The sequence below is a fragment of the Lissotriton vulgaris genome, chromosome 5 (genome assembly GCF_964263255.1).
Source record: "Lissotriton vulgaris chromosome 5, aLisVul1.2, whole genome shotgun sequence".
NCBI lineage: Eukaryota > Metazoa > Chordata > Amphibia > Caudata > Salamandridae > Lissotriton > Lissotriton vulgaris.
In genome coordinates this window covers 1,047,222,809-1,047,250,429 of record NC_141693.1, presented here as the reverse complement: position 1 = coordinate 1,047,250,429, position 27,621 = coordinate 1,047,222,809, and the positions used below count along the sequence as shown (strand labels likewise).

Below are 27,621 nucleotides of genomic sequence, written 5' to 3'. Positions count from 1 at the left end.
ATTTCCCATTATCATGTTTCATGCGATTTATTATAATAAACTTCATGTAATTGATTTTCAATATATTTGTTGACTTTGTTTCACCATTCAGACATATTTCTCTAATTAGTGTGTCTTTGTGTATGGGGGGGATAGGTTTCCCTTGTTTTCTAATATTATCAGTGACGATTAGCACTACTATAATAAGCTGTTAGACAGTGGGGTTCTTGTTTGTTAGTATTATAGAGGCAAGTCCCTGCTTTGATGTATCCAGCCAGGAGCCAACCTGTGAAAAGGCGCTGCTGCCTCATTTTATTCACCAGCAGTAGCAAAAGCAGGACATTTGTTTCTGCCGAAGGCACCATTGGAGCAAGGGCCAGCTCAGGGGACACCATTATGGATGCACAAGATTTTACAGTCCCTATATGTGAATCATACTGCACGATTCCTGGTCATTTGATTGTTATTCCTACCAAGAACATAGATGAAATTTGTAGTGAACGGAGCTGGCAATCCTACACTGCTAGGCAGGGCCGCCCCTAAATCAGATTGACCGGGACAGCGCCCTGGGTGAAAATAAAATGTGGTGTTTGTGGTGGGGGCGGGAGGTCATTGTGGTGTGACAGCATGCGGTGTAAGGGAGATGGGAAGAGGGCAATGGTTTGATGGAGTGCTAATAATTACGCTGAGGTACGTTAAGGGCTGATTACAAAGTCTTTTATGGGACCCAATTGAGACCAAGTGAGTTGGACGAGTTGCTGTTTGCATGACATTCAGTCAGGCAGCTTCCTTCTGCGCCCCTCAGAATATTGGTGTCCCAGGCCTGGGCCCGGCTTGTCCACGCCCATGGCCGGCTCTGCTGGTAGGCATGAACATGCAGGAGCCGCTCCTCCATGTAGGCGAAGGAGCGTCGCCCCACTGCTTTCTCACAGTGTGAGAAGCAGAAACCTAAAAAATGGTTTTTAAAATACCATTTTATGTTTCTGCTTCTCGCAGTGCCACAAAGCAGAAGGCAGAGCTTGGTCGGGATCAGGTGGGTGGGCGGTCCTGCTTGAGGGCGGGGGAGGAGGGGCTTGCCCACCGTTGTGGGCACTGACTGTTTGGTCGGCCCCAGGGCCGACCAAACAAGTCATACACACTGCAATTTCTCTATGTAGGCTGCATGCAGCCTTCATAGAGAAAATGGCTTCCCCATAGACACCTGTGGGGTCGGCGTCCAGCCAATCACAGTGCTGCCAGTGCTGCATTGTGATTGGCTTAGGGGAGGGAGGCTGCCTGCGGCTGCTTCCTGTGGTAGAGAAGACGACACAGACCGACGACGCGGGACGGGTCGACAAAGGTAAGTTAACATAACTTTTTTTGTTTTTTAATTAAACCTCCCCCGCGCGCCCCCATCCCCGTGCGCCCCCTTCTGCCCGCGAGTCATACCGGTTGTGACTGTTCACATAGAGTAGCTGTGGTCGGCATTTGCTCTACCATAAAGAGCTTTGAGTTTTTCCTGACTGGGCTGTGCTCTGTATTACAAAAGAGTTTTATTAGCTCTGTGATGGAGCTAAGACATCCCTGAAAAATTGCACAACGTTTGCCTCAAAAAATGTTTCCCAAAACTTGTTGGATGTCTAACCTGACTTTGTAATAAAGCTTTACAAGAAGTCTAACTCATCTGAAGGTTTCATTGCCTGGAAACAGTCTGTGCTTACAACTTAAATTGATTACTTATAACTTGCTTCCTGCTAAGGTCACAAGTCAGGTGACTGCTGTGCAAACAGGGAGGAGTTCACTTGTGTTGCAATGAGTAACAGAAACAACAAGTTCTGGTCACGGGAGCTAATAGGCTAAAAGCACTCCAGGTCAGGAGCGCGAGGCTTTGATGTCTGTAAGGTTTAGTCAGCATTATTAGGCAGAGCGCATGATGCAAGGGACAAGCCACCAGCACACACGAAAAGAGGAAGGGAAACAACTCAGGGAAAGTGTAGCAGCTGTAATGCAAGGAATGGCAGCCTTACACTAAACGTGGTATGTAAGCCTGAGGTATTTATTGATTTATTTACTGTTGTTTTCTATTTCTAGAGCTCCACCCACCCAGCACTCTGACGCTGTACAAAATAATATAATGATAGTAATAATGAGGAAACTAATGAAACAATTTCAGAGCTGTGCAATACCAGGAGAAAAAGAAGCACTGGGTGAAATAGTTTGCAGTCACATGAAAATGTTTCTCAGTTAGTATGTTTCAGGAGGTGTTTGAAAACAGTAATGGGTACTGCAAACTACAAAAAGAGCATTTGACACTTTCAGAAATGTGCCTGAAAAGGGAGGCTCTGTGCATGGCACACTTCTTGAACTGTCGGGTAAAAAGAGAAAATAGTTGAATCTCAGGTCTTGTGACTCTCCTGATTTGGATAATTTATGAGTCAGATGTAGGCGAGTGTTGAGATGTTGAGCGTTGAAGGCAAGGCATGCAGTTCTCATAGGTCATATACAAATCAATGTGTTGTGATTTGAAGAAAGTGAGAGCAGGGTTGCATGTTCATGGCTTTGGGCACGCGTCACAAATCTCATAGCCTGATTTGGCACAGCTCTGAGTAAAGCTAGTCTGGTTTTGGGGAGAGTAGTGAGCAGAGGAGCTGTGGTGTGGTTCAGGCAAGAAGTTATCAGATTCACTGCTGTTATTTTCAAGGTTTAAGGATAAATCAATCAATCAGGGAATTTTAAAGTGCGCTACTCAAGGCGCTTGGGTGGGGGGGGAGGGGTGCAGCTCCGTGTCAGCTGAAAAGCCAGATCTTGAGGCTCTTCCCGAAGGCGTGCAGAGTAGGGGAGTGTCTGATGTTGACTTGGAGCTTTTTCCAGGCCTTGGCTGCGACGTGGGAGAAGGCTCTTCCACCCGCTCTGATTCTGCGGATGAGTATATGGTTTAAGTGTTTGAGTTTGTGAAGTTAAAATCTTGAAAGGTTAGCCATGGTTTAAATATGCTTCTTGAGAAGAAGGTTTTCGCCAAAGAAGGATCCTTGGAATTTGGCAGTGATGGAAACTTTTTGAGTAATGCCAGCATTGTTAATAATTTAAACTAGAGCAGATATGGCGACACTCTCCCAGGGGGCAAGATAAAGAGAGATATAAAGCTGCACTATCCTCCTACCATAAAAATATAAAATCCGCCCACAAGATACACATCACTCTTCAACTGGAGCAAGCTGGGAACAACTCTAAAACTCTTTTCCATATCCTAAAATCCTACACGAATCCCAGAGTCTGCAAAACTGCGGAATCTCCATCACAGCTACTGTGCGACAATATAGCTTCCTTTTTCACCCAAAAAATTGAAGACATCTATGAGGAAATTATCTTGTGCAACATAACTTCTCCCCACTCTACAGCAGGATATCCCCCCCCCCATGCCTCGCAGCTCCACTGCTTTCCAACTCTCACTCTGGTAGAGGTTGAATCCCTTCTTACCAAAACTAAATCTGGTTCTCCCGTTGATATCATCACAGCTAAAATCTCATCAAGATATTCCGCACAGTTAGCCACACCCATCTGTTACATTCTTAATAGCTTTTTGAGTACAGGCAGACTGCTACATCCTCCGCGCCGATCGGCCAGGAAACCGCCCTGGGGGTGGGGTAGCGGCCATAGTCGCCAAACACCTGAACTCCACCTCCACTTCATCCATCTCCCTCCCGGGAGTTGACAATCTCATCTTCAGCTTAAACACGGATAGCGGGGCCTTAACTTTCCTTCTTCTTTACCGCCCCCCTCAACCGATGCCAACTTTCGCGGCCATTCTGTCTGATCAGTTGATTAACCTCCTCACTTCCCATCCTAGATTCGCCCTCTTCGGCGACCTTAATTACTGGTTTAATGACATCAATGCCGGGCCCCACGCCTCGGAGGTCTTTGAGGCCCTCACCAGTCTCAACCTGTCCCAACAAATTACTTTGCCCACACATATCAAGGGCCGCATTTTAGACCAAATATGGACCCAAAACCTTATTCTTTCCCCCCCTTCCGTCTCACCCTGTACTTGGTCAGACCACCATTTAATAGACACCACTCTCACGATCAGAGGCAAGTCCCCCATCCCACTGATGGCCAGAGGTCTATCCCGCAAATGGAATGCTTATGACGCTGAAGGATTTCTCGCGAACCTGTCAGACACCCGCCCTGCCCCTGTCCCATGTACTAACGTGGATAAATTAGAAAATGACATCTCCCTCTGGCTGCAGTCAGCCAGTGACAAATTCGCCCCCCTTATTAAATTTCCCCCGACCAGACATCAAAACTCCCACAGATGGTTCTCGGATGACCTCAAAAGACTGAAATTGAAGGTACGTCAATCAGAAAGGGCATGGAGACGCAACTACTCCGAACTAGCTAGATCACAATACATCTCAGCTCACAGAGACTATAAAACTGCCATAGTTTCTGCCAAATCTACTCATTTCTCGGACAGAATCTCCTCCTCGGACAACAAATCCAAAGAAATTTTCAAAATTATGAATGAACTGACATCTGACGATAGAACCCTCCCAGGCCAGACTCCCACCCAAGAAACTTGTGACGCCCTGAACCTCTTTTTCGTCGAAAAAATCAATAAAATTAAGGCATCGATCTCCACCGTCCCTCAGATCACCACCCCGGAAACTCCTCCTAATAACCCTTCGGTTTTCACCGAATTCCCCCCCATCAATCCTATCTCCCTAGTACAGCTCGCATCCCGGATAAAACCAGGTTCCCCGAACGACGGCTGACCACGCTCAGTCCTGCGAAGAGTATGTCACTCCTTACCTGAATGTATTCTACCCCTCTTGAACAGCTCACTCAGCACAGGCACTGTCCTGAGATCTTTCAAAGAAGCCATCCTTGTCCCGCTACTAAAAAAACCAGGCGCGGACCCAGCGGAACTCTCCAATATTCGCCCCATATCGCTTCTGCCTTACTTTTCAAAACTCCTCGAAGCACATGTCACTAGATGCCTCTCCAATTTCATTGAGTCCTCCTGCTATCTGGAGCCTAATCAGGCCGGCTGCAGGCCCCCATTCTCCACTGAAGCCGTCATCCTAGCTGTCCTCGACACGCTGAGGAGAAATGCCGACTCAGGAAACCCCCAGGCTCTCATCCTCCTGGACCTCTCGGCCGCGTTCGACACGGTTGACCACAACATCTTGCTCAACCGTGTCGAACAGGCTGGCATCCAGGACTCCGCTCTCAGCTGGATCCGGTCTTTCCTGTCTGACAGATCCCAAGCCGTCCGCCTGGGCCCCTACACAGCACCCAAGACCCCCACTACCTGTGGAGTCCCCCAGGGCTCCTCCCTGTCACCTTTCCTGTTCAACCTGTACCTCCGGCCCCTACTCCATTCACTCCGTAACTGGGACATTACAGTTTTTAACTATGCCGACGATTTACAGATCATTTTTCCACTCAACTCCCCCAATGCAATAGACAACTTTCACTCTGCCATGCTCCATATCCAAGATTGGATGAATTCCAACCAATTGAAGCTAAACCCCGGGAAAACTGAGCTCCTCCTCCCGGGCTCCAGCCTCTCCTCCTGGGGAACCCAGTTCTGGCCTTCCAAACTGGGCCCCCCGCCGACCCCTTCCACCTCTGTAAAAAGCCTTGGCGTAATTATTGACGCCGAACTCTCCCTCCGACCTCATATCGGCTCCGTGATCTCATCCTGCTCCTTTCAGCTCAGAAAGATCCGGAAGGTCAGCCACCTGCTTCCCACAGCTGCCTTGACTCAGGTTATCATCTCTCTCGTGCTCTCCCGTTTGGACTTTTCCAACAGCATTTATCACAGACTTCCCAAAACCCTCCTCCACCGCCTTCAGGTGGTCCAAAACCAGGCAGCCCGGATCATCTTTAAATCTCCGAAATGGCAATCTGCCAAACCCATGATGTACAAACTTCACTGGCTACCAATTGAACAAAGGGTGGCCTTCAAGTTGGGCTGTCTCACGTACAAAGCCCTCAACTGCCCCAGTCCTGCCTTCCTGATCTCCCTTATCACTCCCTACTGTCCAAACCGCAACCTTCGCTCTACCCATCTTAAATCACTTATCACACCCAAAACCAGAACTTACAAATTTGGTGGACGAAGGTTTGCCTTTTTGGCTCCGAAATTCTGGAACTCCCTCCCCTTGAACATCAAATCAAGCAGCTCCCTCCTTCATTTTAGGAAGTTGCTAAATACTTTTCTTTTTCCCCCACCCTGCTAACCCTGCACTAAACCTCAGTTCCGGAATTCGATGTCCCATAGCGGCAGGAAACCCATGGTGTCAGCGCGCTCTACAAATTCCATTTAATAATAATAAAAAAAAGGCAGCCTCCCCCTAGAATGGAAAGCTGCTCAAGTTGTTCCTATTCGTAAAAACCCCAAGATCTCCACAACTAAGCTTTCAAATTACCGTCCCATATCTTTGCTTCCCCTGCACAGCAAGCTTATTGAAAAACACATCAACAGACATCTGTCTGACTTCATCGAAATCTCTCACTGTTTTGATGTCACGAAGTCATGCTTCCGGCCAAGCACAGTACAGAATCCGCTTTAATTGAGGTAACTGATAACATCAGAATGGCCCTGGACAAGTCAAGCAGCACTTTTGGTGCTGCCTGACCTGTCGGTAGCATTTGACACCATCTTGCACTAGATCCTACTGGAGAGACTTCAAGACATTGGAGTACAGGGGCTTGCACTGATTTGGATGAGGGACTTTATTACTGCTAGAACCCAGACCGTCACTCTGGGGACCTTCAGATCAAAAAGCACCAAAGTTATCAAGGGGGTACCGCAGGGCTCTTGTTTGAGCCCCACACTTTTTAACATCTATGTTACCCCTTGGCTAAACTTATGAGGAATTTAGAGTTCAATCCCATCTCATACCTGGACAACACCAAACTCCTCCTCAACTTTGATGAGAACAGTCCTGATATACAACTCATCTTTTCTGAAGGCATGAAGACTATTGCTGCCTGGATTAGGACTAACTTCCTCCAATTGAACACTGAAAAATCGGAGATCATGTTGTTTGGAGGAGCAGCCATAAGCTGGACCCCCAGATGGTGGCCAGAAGAGCTAGGCAATGCCCCGTCCCCTAAGGAAGTGGTCAAAAATGTAGGAATTAGGAATGACCAGAACCTTACTTTTGACGCTCACGCCAATATTACTGCTGGCACCTGTTTCTACACACTCAGTTTACTTAGAAGGATCTTTCTCCTGTTACCTTCTCTATCAGAAAAACATTGATGCAAGTTCTGGTACTAAGTAGACTGGACTATTGTAACACATTGTTAGCATTGGCCAACGACGCCTCCTTAAACGAGCTACAATTTGTGCAGAATACGTCTGCCCGTCTGGTAGCAAATGTCCCACCTAGAACGGCTTCCAATTCCCCTCCCCAAAAAACTTCACTGGCTCCCTGTGAGAAAGCGGGTGAAATGTAAGATAGGCTGCACTGTTTTTAAAGCCCTTAATGAACAGGGGCCTTTCTATCTATCTGCTAAACTTATCAAGTATACCCCCTCACGACCTCTTAGATCAGGCTCCAAGCTCCTCCTCTGCACCCCTAGAATTAAAAAAGCGCGCAGTGGTGGCAAAGCTTTTTCACACCTTGTCCCTGCTTACTAGAATGAGCTGTCCCTTCCGCTTCGCAACTGCCAGAACCTTTCTCAGTTCAGGAAGCTTCTGAAAACTCATCTCTTCTAATCCCCACGGATCCCCACGGAATTGGCTATAGCACTCCGTCCTTAGCACAGAGATACCCCTAGGGGTGAATCAGCACTATATAAATTAATAATAATAATAATTTCAAGCCACAAACTCTTGCTTTTACAGGTAGCTTTGGGGAAGTAACAGAAATTCAGGCTATGAGTAATTTAAGTATTTCTGCCCCGTGCTCTTTTCTGTGACTTGCAGAACAGGTTTGATCAAGCAGGTAGATTCAGTGAAGGCCAGTTTAAGGTGAAATTGAGTGTCATCAGTATACTGTTGAAAGGATAGGTCAAGATCTTTTTTAAGAAGATCCGCAATTGTTGCCAGTATGGAACACTGTGGTAGAATTAAAGAGGTATTGTGTACCTTTATTTGCTAAGTGCAAACTGTATGGTATAATTACAATTTCAGTTTCATTCCATTGAAACACATCCTGCTTTTAAGAGTACCTCAGAGAGTGTCATAGTCTACAGTGTCAAGAACCACCACAGTAGATGAGAAAACAAGGACAGCCCTCATCCGAGGAATCGAGCATGTCACTTAATACAGAGATTATAAGCACATTGGTATTGAAAGGAAAAACTTCTTGTTCCTCTTGGTGTTGGGTATCTGTCCTTGTGCCCCCTGACATAGCCAGCTTGTTGCTTTTTATGAGGAAAGCTGAGTGTGCCAGTGTGATATATAACAGTGGGCTCTGCACCCATGCCCACATCCTCGAAAAATAACCTTCACTCAGTGGCAAGAGTAGACAGACTTCATCTACTCTCAGCGGTTGTCTATCATAAAATCATCACTTTACTGCTTGGTTGAGCCAGTCTCCAAACCCTTCGTTTCTCCTACATTTTTATGGACAGTTAGGCATGAGCCCCAATTAGCCAAAGAGTGCCACTCATTTGGTCTTGACGATGCTTTTTATTGCTGCTTCTGCATCCCACTTCCCATTATCTTTCCATCCTGCATGCTGATCAGCTTCATTACAGACTCTGCATTTTCAATTACACTGCTAGTGCGACACAGGGCAGCCATTTTGGCTGGAGCCCTGAAATGCATCACCCTGCTGAAAAGCTGCGGTGGGCATTTTAGGCCTCCTTTCACAGAACACTGTGGACCAGCATTCTAATCAGTATGACCAGTTCCATGCTGGTGTGCTGAGCATTGAGCAGTGTGAGGATCTGGAACTGTGCATCTTGAGACCCTTGGAGCACCATCTAAACGCCCTCATTGGCTCTCCTACCACAAGGCTCACACTGAGGAGAGATAATGGTGCGAATCATATTTGTTTAGCATCTAAACGTACTCACTCTTTGAACTACTGAGCATTTGCAGTCTAAGGAAATATATTTACTTAGCGTTTCTAAGCAAAGATGCTTGGGACATGTGCCTGGTTCACGTGTTGCATATGGGATTTACCTATTGTGTGTGCAAGGAAGCTTGCATTTCCTGCCCATACAGTCCTTCCTTGTACTGTGTGTGCGAGTGAAATCTAGACTGCTGCTGCATGTGATGTGCGTCAGCGAAGCTTGCATTAGGATGCCCGTGGCCACTGAAAAAGACAAGAAAGGTAACATTCACGATTGTGCAGATATTGCAACAAAAGCAAGGGCGCAGAGGGTCAGAGGGCCCATTCAGCTCAAGGCAATAAATATGTGTGACATATGGAAAACTCGGGGCCCCTCGTCACATTCTGTAGAATTGGGCCCTAACTCTTTGCATTAGGCCACTGAACAAATACAGTAGTACACATCTTATCATCCTCCACTCCTGTCAAACTATTCCATATGTCTTGAGAAGAAAGACTGAGCTCCATCCCATTTCAGACTAATCAAACCTCAAGCAATTAAAGCGCCAGGTTTTGCACGAGCGAGCCCCCCGTTACCCTGCAACGTATTACGTTACACGTACGTCGTCCACCGGCGCACGCGATGACAGACTCTGCCTTTCTCATTTGTCGGGTGAGTGCTCCGGAGAAAAGCTGTGCAGATCTGTCAGTGTAAAGATGAAAATGCGCATCCTAATTCCAACAGGCTTTCTGCGAGTGAACAATCGGCACATTATTAATCCGACAAGCCCCTCGATCTCAAGGTAGTTTCAACAGGGAGCATGCTTCCGCGCTCACAATGATTAGGCTTAGGAAATTGTTTATTGTCATAGTATGGGACTATGGGCCGCATGCTTTGCGCTGTCAGCTGTATAGTGGTTACTAGTGCTGAGGAGGCACTGAAGTGCCTACAGATAGGAATGCTTAGACCATAAAACACTGCTGGCCTTATTTAGATGTCACTGGTGTGCACTGAGTCCCTACACGTGTAGTTGCTCTGCTTAGAGTCAGGGAAAGCACAATATTTCCATGGGAGAGCAACAGTTGGCTCCGCTGGTAGAAACCAATGACTGATGGCCCCGGGTTGGACTGGAGAACCAAAGCAGCCCTGGCAATTTTCAGGCACGACCCGCACAAGTATCAGCGGTGGGGTGGGACCGGGCGGGCAGGGCACAGGAAAGTAAAATTTAAAAAAATAAAAAAAACCTTACCTTGCACTGGCTGCATCGCCGAGTCGGTGATGCGGCGAACGCAAGGTAAGTGGTTGTATTTATTTAATTATTTTACTTTCCCTATCCCGTTGTCTGTCCACTCCCCCCCCCACCACCTCCCCGCCCTGTCCCACTACTGTTTCCTGTGCCGTCCGTGCTTGGCAATTTTGTCAGACCAGCCCTCCGGGGGTGAGAAGCTGCTTTTGTTACTTGGGGACAATATTACAACACTGCTGCAAAACCAACCCCCAGTAACCAAACCGGCCCACACCGCTACAAAACTGGCACCTATCCTTCTAGCCTCCCGGGAAATGCATGATTCCTGCTTCGGCCAGTCCAGCCCTGGGTGGCCCTAAGGATATCGGGCTACTAATCAATGAACGTTAGATGATCCGCCCTATTTAGGGAGAATGTTGTGCCAGTACATTTTCTTATTTGGGACTACTACTAGGGCTAGCCAGGAGGTTCCGAACACAAAATACGATGAAGGATCCCCACTTGCTAGGAAATAAGTGCCTCTGAGCAAAAGCTATTCATTTAAAAAAAAAAAAATCAACAACGCTTTAGGAGTTGTCTTTGAAAAAAATCTAAATATTGTGCTGAATAGTGCATTGAACGGGTGTCAGCACAGCAAAGCTTCAATGCCTAGGAAGATCCTCGACACGCTACTTCCGATAAGTTGACAGTCAATTTGCATACCTTGTAATTTCACTGTGGTACCACATAACACGAGTGCGTTGGACAAGCCGGTCCTGCGCCCGCTGCTGGATGAACGGTTCTCATATAACCTTGAGCAGTACTATTATTAAGTGTTGGAGTGGTACTATGCATGGAAGGACGTTAACCCATGTGGCTTATGCTGCAAGTAACAGGAGGGCAGCTCTGACCCCTACTCGTGCATCGCACCAACTTTTGTATTTCTTCTTTATTTTTTAGGGGTATGTTGGCTGTTGCTATTGGGTGTGTCTCCACTAGTTCGGGGATAGTGTAGGGGTAGGGGGGAGGTGTAAAGGGTAAACAGAAAACTCTGAGCAGCGGCGTAGTAGCAAACTGACTCAAAGTAGACACTTTCAAACACCATAGACACATGCATTGGACAGATGACGGAGAATCAACAGATGACTGTCACCTTAAAACAACGTAGACCGTTGGCGTTCCTCTCCTGGAACGTTAGAGGACTGCACAACCCACAGAAAATACGTAAGGTGCTAGCGTACTTAGACTAGACTGGCACAAGATAGATGTGGCTTGCCTATAGGAGACACACCTCACTGAATCTAGAGAGAAACAAATAGGAGCAAAGTGGGCCTCATTCAGGCTGACATCGTCCTACTGCTCATACGCTAGGGGAGTCCTGATATGGGTGAAGCGTACCGTACCATTTACGCTTATAAAGTCCATGCGGGACGACCAGGGGCGCAATGCGATATTGCAGGGATGCTTCGGGGGCATGGTGTTAACCATTGTAAATGTATATGGGCCGAATAACGACGATCCTTCTTTTTATGCTCAAATCTGGGCGCAATGAACGATCTCCAACCCAGCACTATCCTCTGGGGCGGTGATTTTAATACTTGCCTAGGCCTCACACAAGACAGATCAACTGGACTTGTTAGATATGGTAGGCAGTCGGCTAAAGTTATAAGGGAAGGGATGACAGACTGGGACTTAGTAGACATATGGAGGCAGAGGCATCCAGACAGGAGAGAAGGCACGTGCTTCCTGTTAGATTCCAGCTCAATAAGCCCACGACACTGCAGGAACGACGTATGGCCCAATCCGCTACCCCTGCCCATATGCCGCTCACTGGATAATACACACAATGAGAAAGCAGATGAACACCAGGAGAGGGTGGGAGAGGGAAACAAGAAAAACAAGGAAGAGAGACAAGGGAACCACTTCTACTTCTGCAGGACCCTCCATGTGTCTGCACCAGCGTGGAATGCAAAAGATGTCTTGTGGGGGTCGTGGTCCGTTCTACATCAAGTCTTGCTCTCTGTTGTTGGATCCAGGAAAGTAAAACTAACTAATAGTCCCAACCCTTCACTAAGTATCACGAGGGGGAAAAAGTCGAGTAAGGACAGAAAAAATCCCCTGTGTCAAGAAATCGGATTTACGAATCACCAAAGAACGGGGAATTAGGTAAAGAACTCCAAACAAAGGGAGCGGAGCACCAAAGCAATTTCTCTGCTCCGTTCCGTTCCACAGATGCCGAAAGCGCCCAAATCGGCACAACGATGATGAGCGACTCCAAAAGATGCGGAAGCTGGAAACACAGTTCAAACACACAGCAGTGCGTTTATCCGGCAGAATACGGAGCTTTGCTATCCGTTGTTTCTTGAAGTCTTGAAGCCGAACGAGGGTACTAGAGCCCCAGAACCACCAACGAATTCTAGGCAACGGCCCAGAAGTAAACACAGTCCCGAACGATGCACACGGGAAGGTGCAGGTATCCAGCGAGGTACTCGAATAAGACAGGGAGGAACAAACAAATGCAAAAGTTACGGGGAGGGGAGGGAAGGGGCAAGGATCAAGGGAAAGAATTAGCAGGAGTGCTAATGAGCCCACAAGCACAAACTTCTCTAGACCAAACTGGAAGACGCCCAAGACCTGGAACCCAAGCCTAGGAAAGATACCAAGCAAAAGGGAAGGGGCGTACACAGCTTAAATCCCCCAATCAGGCAAGTCAGGTGATGGATATTGCATGGTCATAGAAAGGGGACTGGACTCAAATCCTAACAGTACCTCCCCCCAACGACCCTCCCTACAGGACGGGGCGTAGAGGGATGCTGCTTATGGAACAGACTGACCAACCTGGGAGCATGTACCCCCCCCCTGCCGGTTCCCAAGTCCGATCCTCAGGGGTATAGCCCTTCCAATCCACCAGATAAAACAAGCGACCCCTCCTCCGTCTTGAGTCCAATATAGCATGGACTTCAAACTCCTCGTGACCATCAACCAACAAAGGAGGAGGAAGCAGTAACACCTGGGCTGATGGCACATACGGTTTCAACAAGGACGTGTGAAACACTGGGTGGACTTTATACTCATCAGGTAGCTCAAGCTTCACTGCCACTGGATTAATCATCTTCATTATGGAAAATGGGCCCACATACCTTGGCTGTAATTTACGGGACCCCTGTATCCTGAGATTGCATGTAGCCAACCAGCCTCGCCCACCCACTTTATACAAAGGAGCGGGAGCCCTATGTTTGTCGGCCTGTGCTTTCATACTAGCCTTACCCTCCTGCAAATTAACTTGTGCGATACTCCAGATGTTATTCAAAGACATACACACATCATCTATGGCTGGCACATGTCCCGTAGGTTGGATAGCCAATGCCCTAGGGTGATATCCCATAGAACAAAAGAAGGGAGTCATGCCCAAAGCAGAGTGCAGGCTGTTCTTATATGCAAACTCTGCTAAAGGGAGAGCAGTCACCCAATCACAAGAAAGGGAGGATATAAGGCACCGGGGATATTGTTCCATTGTTTGGTTTGTACACTCGGTCTGTCCATCGGACTGCGGGTGATAAGCCGAGGACCACCTTATCCCCACCTTCAGCACAGAACACAGCTCCGTCCAGAAGTGGGACACAAACTGAGCCCCCCTATCAGTAACTACAGCTGACGGCAGCCCATGCATCTTTACAACGGAATTCATGAAGACCAAAGCCATTTCCCTGGCAGTATGGATCTTGGGCAAAGGAATAAAATGCACCATTTTCGTAAACAAATCCACCACCACAAAAATGGCCGTGAACCCAGAAACAGACAGAAGGTCAGTCACAAAATCCATGCTAACAGTATGCCAGGGAGCTGCAGCACTTCCAAGGGTTGCAGCAGCCCTGATGGTTTACTATGTGTGGGCTTACTGGTGGCACAAACCGGGCAAGCTGCTACATAACCCTGAATGTCCTGCACCAGCGTTTCCCACCAAAACCACCTCAAACACATCTCCTTGGTTTTCTGTATTCCAGGATGTGCCACCAAGGCAGACGAGTGACACCACTGCAAAACCGACTCCCTCAGTGCAGGAGGCACAAACAAACGACCATTATGGTATAAAAACCCATCCTGGATCTTCACCTGGGGCAGTGTCACCCAAGGGGCCAGATCAACCTGCATCATGCAAGCCTTTACCGCAGATGTAAACTCATCAATTGATGTGATCCCTACTATGCGGTCGCTGTCTATCATAGTCCGTGCCACCTCTACCGGCCCTATCTCTCTAGCATCCACATGTATACGGGAGAGAGCATCTGATTTTGCTTGCTGAGCTGCAGGTCGGTAAGTAATGACGAAATCATATTCGTTAAAAAAAAGAACCCACCGCATCTTACGTGGTGTCAAAGCTCTAACAGAACGGAAAAACTCCAAGTTCTTGTGGTCGGTGTAAATAGTAAGGGGATGCCTCGCACCCCATAAATAATGCCTCCATTCCTCAAAAGAGAGTTTAATGGCCAACAACTCCCTTTCGGCCACGGTGTAATTCCGTTCCGCAGGTAATAAAGTTTTGGAGAAGAAGGAAATGGGTTGCATAAACCCCGTCTCACTGTTCCTTTGTGACAGAACCCCTCCCAAGGCGCACATCGAGGCATCCGTTTCAACAAAATACGGCAGGGCAAGATCAGGATGCACTAATACAGGTGCTGTTGTAAATTTCCCAAGTAACTGCTGGAAGGCGTTCTGTGCCTCAGAAGACCAAACAAAAGGAACCCCCTTCCTCAACAACCGAGTCATAGGAGCAACAACATCGGAGAAATGGGAGATAAAGCACCTGTAAAAGTTGGCGAACCCCAGGAGAACCTGTATGTCCTTGGCCGACGATGGTATAGGCCAAGTCACGATGGACTCAATCTTCCAAGGGTTCATCTGGATCCCTCCTGCTGAAATAACAAAGGCCAAAAACTCCACCTTCGCTGTACTGAACTGACACTTCTCAAGTTTGGCATATAAATGATGGTCCTGTAGTTTCTGCAAAACCTGAGTAACATGCTCATGGTGTTCCTCATTGGTCTCCGAGTAGATTAGTATATCATCTAGATAGACGATGACACTCATATCTAGGTAATCTCGGAGCACCTCATTTATAAAAAAACTGAAAGGCTGCCAGCGCATTGCACAAGCCGAACGGCATCACGCAATACTCGTACAGGCTGAATTTTGTTTTAAAGGCAGTGTTCCATTCATCGCCGGGGCGGACTCGAATTAGATGGTACGCGCCCCGCAAATCCAATTTAGTGAACACCGTGGCTTTGCGCAACTGATCCAGCAACACTGGAATAAGCGGAAGTGGATATTTATTCTTCACTGTAGCTTTATTCAGTGCCTTATAGTCCACACAAGCCCGCAATGTTCCCTCCTTTTTCGGAATGAAAAATATAGCTGAGGAAACCGGCGAACAAGACGGACGGATATACCCTTTTCTCAGCATGTCGTCTAGATATTCCTTCAGATGCAACTCCTCAGGGTTCAGACAGCGCATATATCCGATAAAATGGCAAAGAGGCGCCTGGCACCAGGTCGATCTTACAATCGTACGGGCGATGGGGGGGGAGGCCCTCTGCTTGACCCTCATCAAAGACCTCTCTGAAATCGGAATAACAAGAGGGTACCAATCCATTATCACTTGCTGCACATGTCAATGGGGTCACCCAATCAGTAGCCTCCTGATAACAGCTCTTCAGACAATGCGCAGAATCCAAAGTCATCAACCGCCGAACCGAATCTATCTTGGGGTTATGCTTTTCTAGCCAAGGCACCCCTAACACCAGACCAAAGGAAGGGGCATCTATGAGGTCAAAACATACGAATTCGGAATGTCTGTTCTTGCACAACAGACACAATGGTTCTGTTCGTCGAGTAATGGAGCCAGAGGTCAGCTCCGTCCCATCTATGGCTCGCACTGGCTCAGGCTGTTCTTTATAGACACAAGATATCGACAGTTTGTCAGCCAGTGATATATCAATAAAGTTCCCTGTAGCACCGGAATCCAATAGCACTGAAACAGGCACTCTATTACTGTTGAGATCATCAGATATGCAGAGATGATAAAATGTCTGGGTACTCGTTCTACCACCCCCTGTGTCCCATCCAACCCCCTGGATTGGTCCCCACCCAAAAGGTGATCAGCATGCTGTAAGAACGCCACTTTCTTGGTGTATGGTGTGTTTGAGGGCTTCACAGGGCACTCCCCTGCATAATGACCTCCCTGAACACAATGCAAACACAAGTTCTTCTCTTTTCTTCTCTTCTTCTCTTCAGGGGACAGACTGCCTCTGGTCCCCCCTATCTCCATGGGTTCAGGCCCTGTTTTGTGCTCCACCACTGATTTTATGTCAGGACTACTACTAAACCCCCAACGTGTGGACTGAAAACGGTTGCGTTCACCGCGTCTTTCTGACAACCTATGGTTTAATTTGACCACTAGGTCGATAAATGCAGCACAATCAGCAGGGGGATCGACTACCTGGGATAATATGTCTTTAAGATCCTCGCACAATCCCTGATAAAACAAAGATGTTCTCTATGCCATTGGCCACTGGGTTTCCGACACGAGCCGATTAAATGAGGAAATATACGTCAACAGATCCTGTCTGCCCTGCCGTAGTTTCAACAATTTGGCATCACTGGCTTGCATAAACGCGTGTTTTGCAAACAATCCCTGCATCAAATCCCTATAAGCCAGGTAATTGTACAATACCCAATCATCATTGTTCACCAGGGGTATAGCCCACAGGGCCGCTGTGCCGGCCAAATATGAGATGGTAAAGGCAACCTTAGCCGAGTCATCTGGAAAGGCATTTGGTCTACACATAAAGTGCAATTGGCACTGATTCATAAATATGCTGAATTTCTCACTATCCCCTGTAAATCTCTCAGGAACTGCCAAAGGGACAGGGACCAGTGAATTCACTGTTACAGCGATAGGAGCCCCCTCAGCTGATCCCTGACCTGCCCCTCTGTCGTACTGGAAAGTTGCAGGGTGCAAACCGGGACCTTGACCCCTGACCTGTGCCTGTTCTCTGGCCTGTGCCGCACCCAGTTCCTGACTCAGGTCCCGTACCTGATCTTGCAGTGCAGTGATAGTACCCATCAGGTTCTCCATAGTAGGGGGACTGGCTGCCCCACCCGTGGGGTTAAGCAGTTCGTCCATACTCGCCCGGGCAGTGTATAAATGTTCTTGGGCTTGGTATTCTGTTAGATTCCAGCTCAATAAGCCCACGACACTGCAGGAACGACGTATGGCCCAATCCGCCACCCCTGCCCATATGCCGCTCACTGGATAATACACACAATGAGAAAGCAGATGAACACCGGGAGAGGGTGGGAGAGGGAAACAAGAAAAACAAGGAAGAGAGGCAAGGGAACCACTTCTACTTCTGCAGGACCCTCCACGTGTCTGCACCAGCGTGGAATGCAAAAGATGTCTTGTGGGGGTCGTGGTCCGTTCTACATCAAGTCTTGCTCTCTGTTGTTGGATCCAGTAAAGTAAAACTAACTAATAGTCCCAACCCTTCACTAAGTATCACGAGGGGGAAAAAGTCGAGTAAGGACAGAAAAAAAACCCTGTGTCAAGTAATAGGATTAATGAATCATCAAAGAACGGGGAATTAGGTAAAGAACTCCAAACAAAGGGAGCGGAGCACCAAAGCAACTTCTCTGCTCCGTTCCGTTCCACAGAAGCCGAAAGCGCCCAAATCGGCCCAACGATGATGAGCGACTCCAAAAGATGCGGAAGCTGGACACACAGTTCAAACACACAGCTGTGCGTTAATCCGGCAGAATACGGAGCTTTGCTATCTGTTGTTTCTTGAAGTCTTGTAGCTGAACGAGGGTACTGGAGCCCCAGAACCCCCAACGAATTCTATGCAACGGCCCAGAAGTAAACACAGTCCCGAACGATGCACACAGGAAGGTGCAGGTATCCAGCGAGGTACTCGAATAAGACAGGGAGGAACAAACAAATGCAAAAGTCACGGGAGGGGAGGGAAGGGGCAAGGATCAAGGGAAAGAATTAGCAGGAGTGCTAATGAGCCAACAAGCACAAACTTCTCTAGACCAAACTGGAAGACACCCAAGACCTGGAACCCAAACCTAGGAAAGATACCAAGCAAAAGGGAAGGGGCGTACACAGCTTAAATCCCCCAATCAGGCAAGTCAGGTGATGGATATTGCATGGTCATAGAAAGGGGACTGGACTCGAATCCTAACACTTCTCATCAACACACCTTACTTGGTCCAGGTTTGAATACTGGTTGGTAACACAAGATGTATCCACATGGACTACTGATGTGGTACACTTACCCAAGACACTATCTGATCATGCTCCAGTTCGAATTCACTTAGAAATCCCGACGCATACCCCAAGACAATTTACATGGAGACTAAGACAGACGGCGTCACAAGACCAGGCATTTTGGGAGACGCTCCGCCAGGCCATACTAAACTTTTTTTTACAAAATACCGAATCGGTCCAGAGTACAAGGACCCTCTAGGAGGCTTTCAAAGTCACCATACGGGGACACTGCATAAGTAAACACGCAGGCATACTAAGAGATATACAGGGGCAGCTGGAAAGAATTGAGGCTGACATTATCGGATTGGAGTGTGAATTTGCGGAAACCCAAAGCTACACGATACTTGCTGAAATTAGGAAACAAATTGATAAATATAACAAATTTGCAGATGATGAGGTAAAATACATATCGCGCAAATACACAGCTAGGAATTATGGAGAAGGGGGCAGAACTTGTAGAGCATTGTCATATAAAATCTGACCCACTCACACCATGGTGTACATTATGCAGATTCAGGATGAACAGTACAATCCGGTATACGACACCCCAGCCATACTGGAATGCTACATCAAATACTACACTCAGTTGTATACTGCTCAGGCGAAGTCCTCCACATCAGACATAAGTGACTATTTAGGTGACAAAGCGGTGGCATGGCTGTCAGATACCCACCGAATGTACTTCTGTCTCCCTGTCTCTAAGGATGAAATAATAGATGCCTTTAACTCCCTCCCCAATAATAAAGCTCCAGGGCTTAATGGAATACCAGGAGAGATCTACAAAGAATTCCGAGATATACTGATCCCACACTTCGCAGAAATGCTTGAAGAAGCTTATGAAGAAGGCGCATTACCGAACACACTAAGCGAGGCTCTCTTGATAGCACTCCCAAAACCGGGTAAAGACCCATTTGAGTGTGAATCATACAGGCCATTGTCCCTGATAGATATAGATGCTAAGATCTTAGCTAAAATAATTTCGAATAGAATTCAACCACGTCTTTGTAATCTAGTACTACCGGACCAGGCAGGCTTCATGCCAACATGGTCTACTACTCACAATATACGCACCATCTTCTCACTACCACCAGTTCGACCCAGATGTGCCAGCAGCCGCAGCTCTCTTAGATGCCGCCAAGGCATTTGATTCTATGGAGTGGTACTTCATGTTTGTCACCCTCCGCAAGATGTGATTCCCCGAACCCTTTTAAAAATGGATTTCCCTACTATATGCAGCATCCAAGATGTGGGTCAGGATAAATGGCTCCACATCTAACCCCATAGAGATTACACGTGGTGCTAGGCAGGGCTGCCCACTGTCACCAATGCTTTTTGCTATAATCCTAGAGCTGCTGGCCTGAAAAATCCACCAGAAACACTCCGTCTCGGCCCTACAATTTGACCTCCGGCCAATTGGAATAGCATTGTACGCTGATGACATGGTTCTCTACACCACACATCCGAATAGGAACCTAAACCCGCTCATTAGAGAATATTTTAAACATGAGAAATATGCTGGACTCCGAATAAACTGGGATAAATCTGTTGTGGTACCACTTACTGCGGACACACTGGAGCCCGACCTAGAGTTCCCCTTGAAGTGGTGAACGGACCCTGTTAAATACCTAGGGGTCTGGATTCATCAGGATCCAGAGCTAGTCATAATGGAGAACTATGGAAAGGCAACGGCGAGACTAGAGGAACAGGTAGAGAGATGGATAAAAATGCCCTTCTCAATGGCGAACAGAATAGCCCTTCAGAAAATGATAATATTGCCTGGGTTCCTGTACCTGTTCTGGAACATACCAATATGGCTAAACAAGGCCTTCTTCGACAAACTACGCTCTCACCTGCAGAGACTGACATGGGCTGGTAGACAGGCTAGGACCAGTTGGAAAGTACTTACAGAACTATATCACTTAGGTGGATTTGGGGCGCCAGACTTCCATTTATACTTTCTTTGTGCACAAGCACAACATGCACACTACTGGACAATACCACACGCATACATACCTCACATCGCAGTGGAAAAAGATAGCATTTCCCCCATGCCACTGATGGCACTATTAGCTGACCCAATTCAGTATACGCCAAGAGACAAGATACACAAGGCCAAGTGTACCTGGAGAGCATGGCACGCGCTAGCACACAGAGCACACAAATTACCGGTATACGCACAAGCGCTGCCCACGGCGAGACACCCCAAACTCACTGTAACTCAAGAAAAGAATATGCAAGCGTTGCTTACGGAAATGGAGCTAACCTCTATGGGACAAATATTTCCCCATAATACATTCATTATTTGGATGGACCCCTCTCTATATGCACACCAACTGCCCCTGTAGAACTTTGCGTATTTAAGACTGTGCATGGCAGTCAGAGCAATATACAATACCTTTCCGACTGAGCCCGAGCAATTAAACACATTACAAATATTACTAACGGCTCCCACCCGGAAGAACCTAGTAACACGTTTATACACTGCGGTCCAAGATGAGCAGGCTGAGAAACCTGCAGCAGCACTGGGCCGATGGGAAAGGACACTGGGTGAACCAGTTGGAGAGCAAGACTGGCAATACAGCTGTACACAACTCACGCTCCTTACATCTAACTGCAACGTACGCATTATACATTTCAAGTTTATTCACTGAATATACTATACACCTTCCAAACTACACAGACTGGGCCTTAGGGAGACGGACGCCTGCCAGAGGTGCAATGCGCCAGGCGCAGACTTCTTACATGTATCATGGTCATGTCCACAACTGCAGACGTACTGGGGTGAAGTCACTGCCACACTAACTGATATGCTATCGGAACAGATCCCTAACACCCCCTTGGTATGCATCTTAGGAGTCAAGAAGCTCAAACACGCTAGGCGCAGGAAATTCCTAGTGGTAGCACTACTACTTGCAAAAACACGCATAGCGATAAGCTGGGGAAGCAAAAGACCACCCAGGCTTAAAGACAGGATCACAGACTTGACCTATTGCAAAGAAACGTTAGAGACTTACGCAGAAGACATTCCACAAGCTTCGAGACCCAGAGATTTCTGGGAACCACTTGTTCAATACTTACAAGGGATTACGGAACCAGACACATAAACTGACTAATATCTCTCAAGATGCTATTGCACCACTCGGCTGAGTGACTTACACAGGGACTAGGCAGAATGCGAAGCGCGCAGTGATAATAAAGGATGGGTTTTGCTATTGCATGAAACTAAATCACTGTCCACTGAAGTTGAAATGGAGAAAGTGTTAATTGTTATGTGTATAACCTATGCTGTAATCACAAAGTATCATATGTAACAACACGTCTGATAACTGTAATGTCTTATATGCTATGTAACTGCTGGTTGGAAGGAAAAATAAAAAATAAATTAAAAAAAAGCTTCAATGCCTTCATAAGCGTGGGCGTGGCGACGGCTCCTCGAAAGGCACAGAGATCTATCTCCGCCTTCCTGAAAGAGATCTCTAAATATCACAGACTGTAGTCTTCCGGCATAGAGAATTATATCACTCTGCTACCATGTTGGTAGAGAGTACAATCCACCAATCTTGAAATGAGTGCCATCCTCATGCATAGGGAATGACAGTGGGTCATGCTGTTTATCATGCAGTTGTCACACGATTTGTGACCGGCCTGCCAAGCAATCTTTCATGATTTGCTTGTGCAATTGGTCATGCACGTGATCGTGCATTGGTCAGCCAGTGGTCATGCAATCCCTTTTGCAAGTGTGATTCCTGCATGCATGGATCAGTGCCTGCACACACAAACACACCTATTTAAAGTTATCATAATCTGTAAGATCAGTTAAACTGCCAAAATGGGCTGTTTTAACAAGCTGCCATTGGTTTCCATCCGTGAGGATCGTTATGGTGTGTGGGGCTCCTCAGTAGCATCAGCAGACCCAGACCATTTGGAAGCAATATTTAACCACCAATAGGAGTGATGAACTGTCCCCCTCCAAACCCTACTACAAAGGCTCTATCGTCTAGGAATATGTGGAAATATTTTAAAATGGATTCAAGCATCAGCTCCTCACCCCAAACACAGTAGAGTCCCTCAGGGTTCCATCATATCACCTCTATAATTAAACACCCACCTAGCCCCCCTATGAAACCTGATTAAATCATTCAACCTCTTACAACTATGCAGATTACACACAAATAATTAATTTATTCGGTCCTATGGGTGGAAGAAATATCTCAGCAAAAGGACAAACAATCAGAATCCCATGGCTTCCACTCTGCCCCCGCTTTGTGAAAAGGATTCCGCCACCTTCCTTGCTTTTTTTTGGTCCACCCACATGGCAAAAAGTGTATTCTAATAAAGCAAATGGGCCCTATGTCTGATTCATTGGTTCAAGGATGGTGTTCAGAACTGAAATGAAAGGCATTCTTACCTGGGTGCAGGGCAAGAAGACTGAATGCAAGGTAACCTGTCAGCAAAAGTCGGATACTTAAATGGGAAGTACTGGATGTCGTTTATTGCTCCCCTCCCTGGAGCAAGAGTCCTGCTCCCAAAATCCTCAGGGAACTACAGTATTTAGTATTTGTTTTACTGTCCATAAACGGAGCAGCAGTTTCGAGAAAATGTGTTAACCTAGTAGATCACTGCATGTGAGGGTCCAAGACAAGGAAATAGACAGGGGGAAGTTTACGGAATGGAGATTCGCCTCTGATGCTACGCTGCCTGAGTGGGAGGTGATTCCAAGCATGCGCTTCCAAGAAGGAAAAGGAAAAGGAAAAGGAAAAGACACACAATTGATGAACGGAATGCATAATAAATCAAAACATTCACCCCAGTCAAGAGATCTGGGTTAAATCCATAATTCTTTTGCTCACCATGCCACCCCAATTTAGACCTGGCCATATGCAAATCAGTCTTGACCCTGTGCCTCATGGGAACAGTTCAACCCAAACTGCCAAGCCAGGTCCTCCCTGGACTGGAAACAAGCATCCTAGGACCGGTTTTGGGTTTCACCCCTCTTCAGCCAGGATAGCTTGATTCCAGTGGCACTGTGAGCCCAGGACCCATGTCTGGGCATACCTGGCGCACTTGGGGGGTCATTAGGATGTCTGGCGGATTGCCTCCGCCAGGCTGGTGGTGGCCACCGCCAGACATCCTTCCCTGAATTACCCCGCCATATTACAATGGTGGGGAAAACGCAGCGGGAGAAAACACCGCCCTCCTGTTTTCAGCCCCGGTCGCCTTGCGGCCGGGGCGGAAAATTATTAATATTGAGGCGGTGTCTATTAGACACCGCCAGCCATATTAACATGGGCTGTGTTTCATGCTTTTCCGCAGCGGCAATGGCGCCACGGAAAGGCAGGCGGTGTTCACTCTGGGGGCCCCCTGCGGGCCCCCAGAGTGAAGCAGAGTGGGGACATGCACAGGGGGGTACTTGTGGTACCCCCCCACATTTACATAAACAAAGCGGCAGGCACTGCGTGGTGCCTGCCGCTTTGTTTATGTAAATGCTGCAAAGCATTTTTAGTATTGTGGCGGGCGGTGCAGAGAGCACCTCCCGCCACAATACTAAAAATACAGGACGTGCTTGCCACTGTGGCGGGCACATCCTAATACCCCCACGGGACCCCCGGCCTTATGGCGGGCGGTCCCATTTACCACGAGGATGGCGGGTGGGCGAAGTCCGCCCGCCATCCAATGAGGCCCTTAGGGTGAGAAAGCAAAAGACACACAATTGATGGACGAAATGCATAACAAATCAAAACATTCATCCCAGTCAGGAGATCTGGGTTAAATCTATAATTCTTTTGCTCACCATGCCACCCCAGTTTAGACCTGGCCATATGCAAATCAGTCTTGACCCTGGGCCTCATGGGAACAGTTCAGCCCGAACTGCCAAGCCAGGTCCTCCCTGGACTGGAAACAAGCATCCTAGGACCGGTATTGGGGGTTTCACCCCTCTTCAGCCAGGATAGCTTGATTCCAGTGGCACAGTGAGCCCAGTACCCATGTCTGGGCATATCTGGCGCACTTAGGGTGAGAAAGCAAATGACACACAATTGATGGACGGAATGCATAACAAATCAAAACATTCACCCCCGGTCAAGAGATCTGGGTTAAATCCATCATTCTTTTGCTCACGATGCCACCCCAGTTTAGACCTGGCCATATGCAAATCAGTCTTGGCCCTGTGCCTCATGGGAACAGTCCAGCCTGAACTGCCATGCCAGGTCCTCCCTGGACCGGAAACAAGCATCCTAGGACCGGTTTCGGGGTTTCATCCCTTTTCAGCCAGGATAGCTTGATTCCAGTGGCACAGTGAGCCCAGGACCCACTTCTGGGCATACCAGAAGGAAAAGGAAGCACCTCTTTCCTACTATACTTGATTTTAGGGATCACTGCAAGTAAACCAATAGATGAACGTAGCACTTGCAGGGGGCGGTGTTGTGTAAATCTTTCTATAAGGTATTGTGGGTCAAACCCATAAAAGGCCCAATGAGCATACACCAAAGTCATAAACAAAATCCTTTTTTTGATTGGCAACTAATGTACGGCAGTAAGGTGATGAGAAATGTGAATGCTGTGAGGAACAGGTTTAGATTGACGGATTAGGCGTTGGCGGTAAACTTTGGAATGTATATTATTGTGACTACTTCCCATTCCCCCGCCCTTTTTCCCCTCGATGTGGAGAAAGCCCAGAAAGATATGCCCTTCACTGAATGGCAAGTGGTAGATTTTGAACACCGAACACCATTTATTTGGCATTCACTCACTGCCACTTATCCATAAAATTAGACAGACTATGGCCCGTTCATACCATATGGGTTCTTTTTATTCATCAGAACCTCTGAAGAAGCTTTACTGCTCCATAACAGTGGGTCTTCTGAGCAGGAACATGAAATCAAGGGACATTCTACTGTCATGGCAAGACCTGACTGACAAGGATGCTGTACTCTTCACTCTGTGCAAATCCACTGACCCCTGACCAAGAGGATAAGGCACAAGACCCAGTTGACTGAAGCCCACATGGAGTTGTCCACTGGAAGCAACAACATCCTTGCATCATATCTGCAGAGAACTGAGTATAACTGCTTTGAAAGAGGACCGAGGACCTGCAAGAGACAATACTGGACTATGAGTGTATTGCTCAGGTACACACAGTACCATGTCTGACATTGCGAGCTCATTATCACCCTCTGTTCTCCCTAACAGGGATCCTGCATCCTTTTACCCTCAGCCTTTTGGTAGCATCGAGTTGGCTGGTGCTGGTTGCTGGAACAATTTGAATTTTCATTTTACTCTTTATGGTTCTATTTATATAGCGCTAGCCAGACCCGAAGGTATCAGAGCACTTTACATATAATGTGAGATCGCTTGATTGAAGTACATACATATATTCAGACAAAGAAAATCGATAGACAGTCACGGTAGTTACAATATGCGGATATCAGAACAACATAAGTTAATGGCGTAAATGCCATAATAGTCAACTGAAACAATCCATCGACGGCCGCAACAGGTTTAGTCAGTTTGGGTGTGAGTGAGCATTGAAAACATAGCTCGGTTTGTGAGCGTATTGAACAATTTGTTGAGCAGTAGGTATTTAAGGTCCGATTTGAAGCAGGAAAAGGAGGGGTTGCAGCAGAGATCTGTGAGTTCCAGATCCTAGGTGCATTTCCAGAGAATGAGTGTGTCTGGGAGGATATCGTTTTTAGTTTGGGAGGGCTGAGAAGAAGTGAGTTGGAGCTTCTCACAGTACTGGCCCTTCTTGTTTTAGAAAGTTTGGTATCTGAAATGATAACAGCTTAAACCTGGGACTGTAACTTAGCCCTAAATTTAAGTCCACCAATACTGTTGACAATTAACGATTTCCGCTTGAGACTCATATCCCCTGGGTGCCCCTGCCACCAGTAAATAACGACCGAAACCAGCCAAACGTAGGATTTGTGACTATCGGCTTTGGTACACCCAGTGTATTGACACTGCGAACTAGTTCAATCCCTGCACCAGCAGTTCTGCTGTTGGAGCAGCTGACTTTGAAGATCATGTGGACCTAAAGGTGGTCTCCTCCTGTCCTGACCTGGTTGAAAGAACATGTCACTGACACTGTCATACCCCCGCCCCCATGTGAGCATTTATTTGTTTTTGACTTCGAAAACCAGTCTTTTTTCACTTTTGAGTAGAAGAGTTGCTGGAGTCTTAAAATATTTTTGGGGGATGTGTGACATTTTCGCAGATTATTCACAGATCGCACTCAGTTCAGTGAGCTGTACTCCTTTTACTCCCTTTCTCTTAAACAAAGGATACAGTTAAGCCACTGGAATTATGATTCAGTGGCCGATGCATTTTGCACATAATTATGGATTTACTTAATTTTCCAGAAAAAACATCAACAACTGTATAATTTACAGATTTCAACAAAAAAACTTACAAAAAGCTCATCAAATTCTGGTGTGCAGTGGCAGCCCTTTATAAAGCCTAACTAACTGGTTTACCTTTCAGTTGCTAATTGATGTTTTCATGTGTTAGCTGGTAGTACTGAGGTGAACATTTGCCTAGAGGAGATTAATGTGTGTTAAAAAGACAAACGAGAAAAATAATACTGTCACCAAATCTGCTGCATTATGTAGCATCATTCATTGTGTTGCCCTATATTTGAGAAAAATGCTGTCGCATGCTTTGTTTTTTTATTGCTACATAATACCAGTAGCCCTGGATAGAGGGCAGACATGCCATAGTACACTTGATGCAATGTTACATTCTACCTGGTACTCTTGTTTAAGTTACTGGGGGTTGTTAAAACTAAGATGAAGAGAATGAGGTCTGAAGGTTTCAAAGAATAGATGACAACTCATGAAATGTCCCAGATAGAATGATATCTCCCATAGGAGAACAGTTTATTTTTATTACAACGCCATTTTACCTGTTCTAAACGTAATGTATAATTAATACAGACCAGTTCTTAGATATAGATCTGACTGGTCAATTACTTTATTGAATAAGACTATTGTACCATAGTGCATCTACTTTCCAAACCTGGTACTGTGTTGGTTAAGCCTCGTCTGCACATCCTAACTACTATTTAATCCATAAAAGAAGCAGATTTGTTATCCAGCTG

General features: G+C 46.9%; 1 protein-coding gene across 1 annotated transcript in view; it reads left to right on the top strand.

Moving 5' to 3' along the window:
• The first annotated feature begins 1,877 nt into the window (after positions 1–1,877).
• Positions 1,878–27,621, top strand: part of SEMA4G (semaphorin 4G) — a 698,845-nt gene continuing 673,101 nt past the window's right edge. Inside the window, exon 1 of the mRNA XM_086922681.1 lies at positions 1,878–1,995. The gene's annotated coding sequence lies outside the window, so the exon portion shown is untranslated. The remainder of the gene's footprint in view (positions 1,996–27,621) is intronic.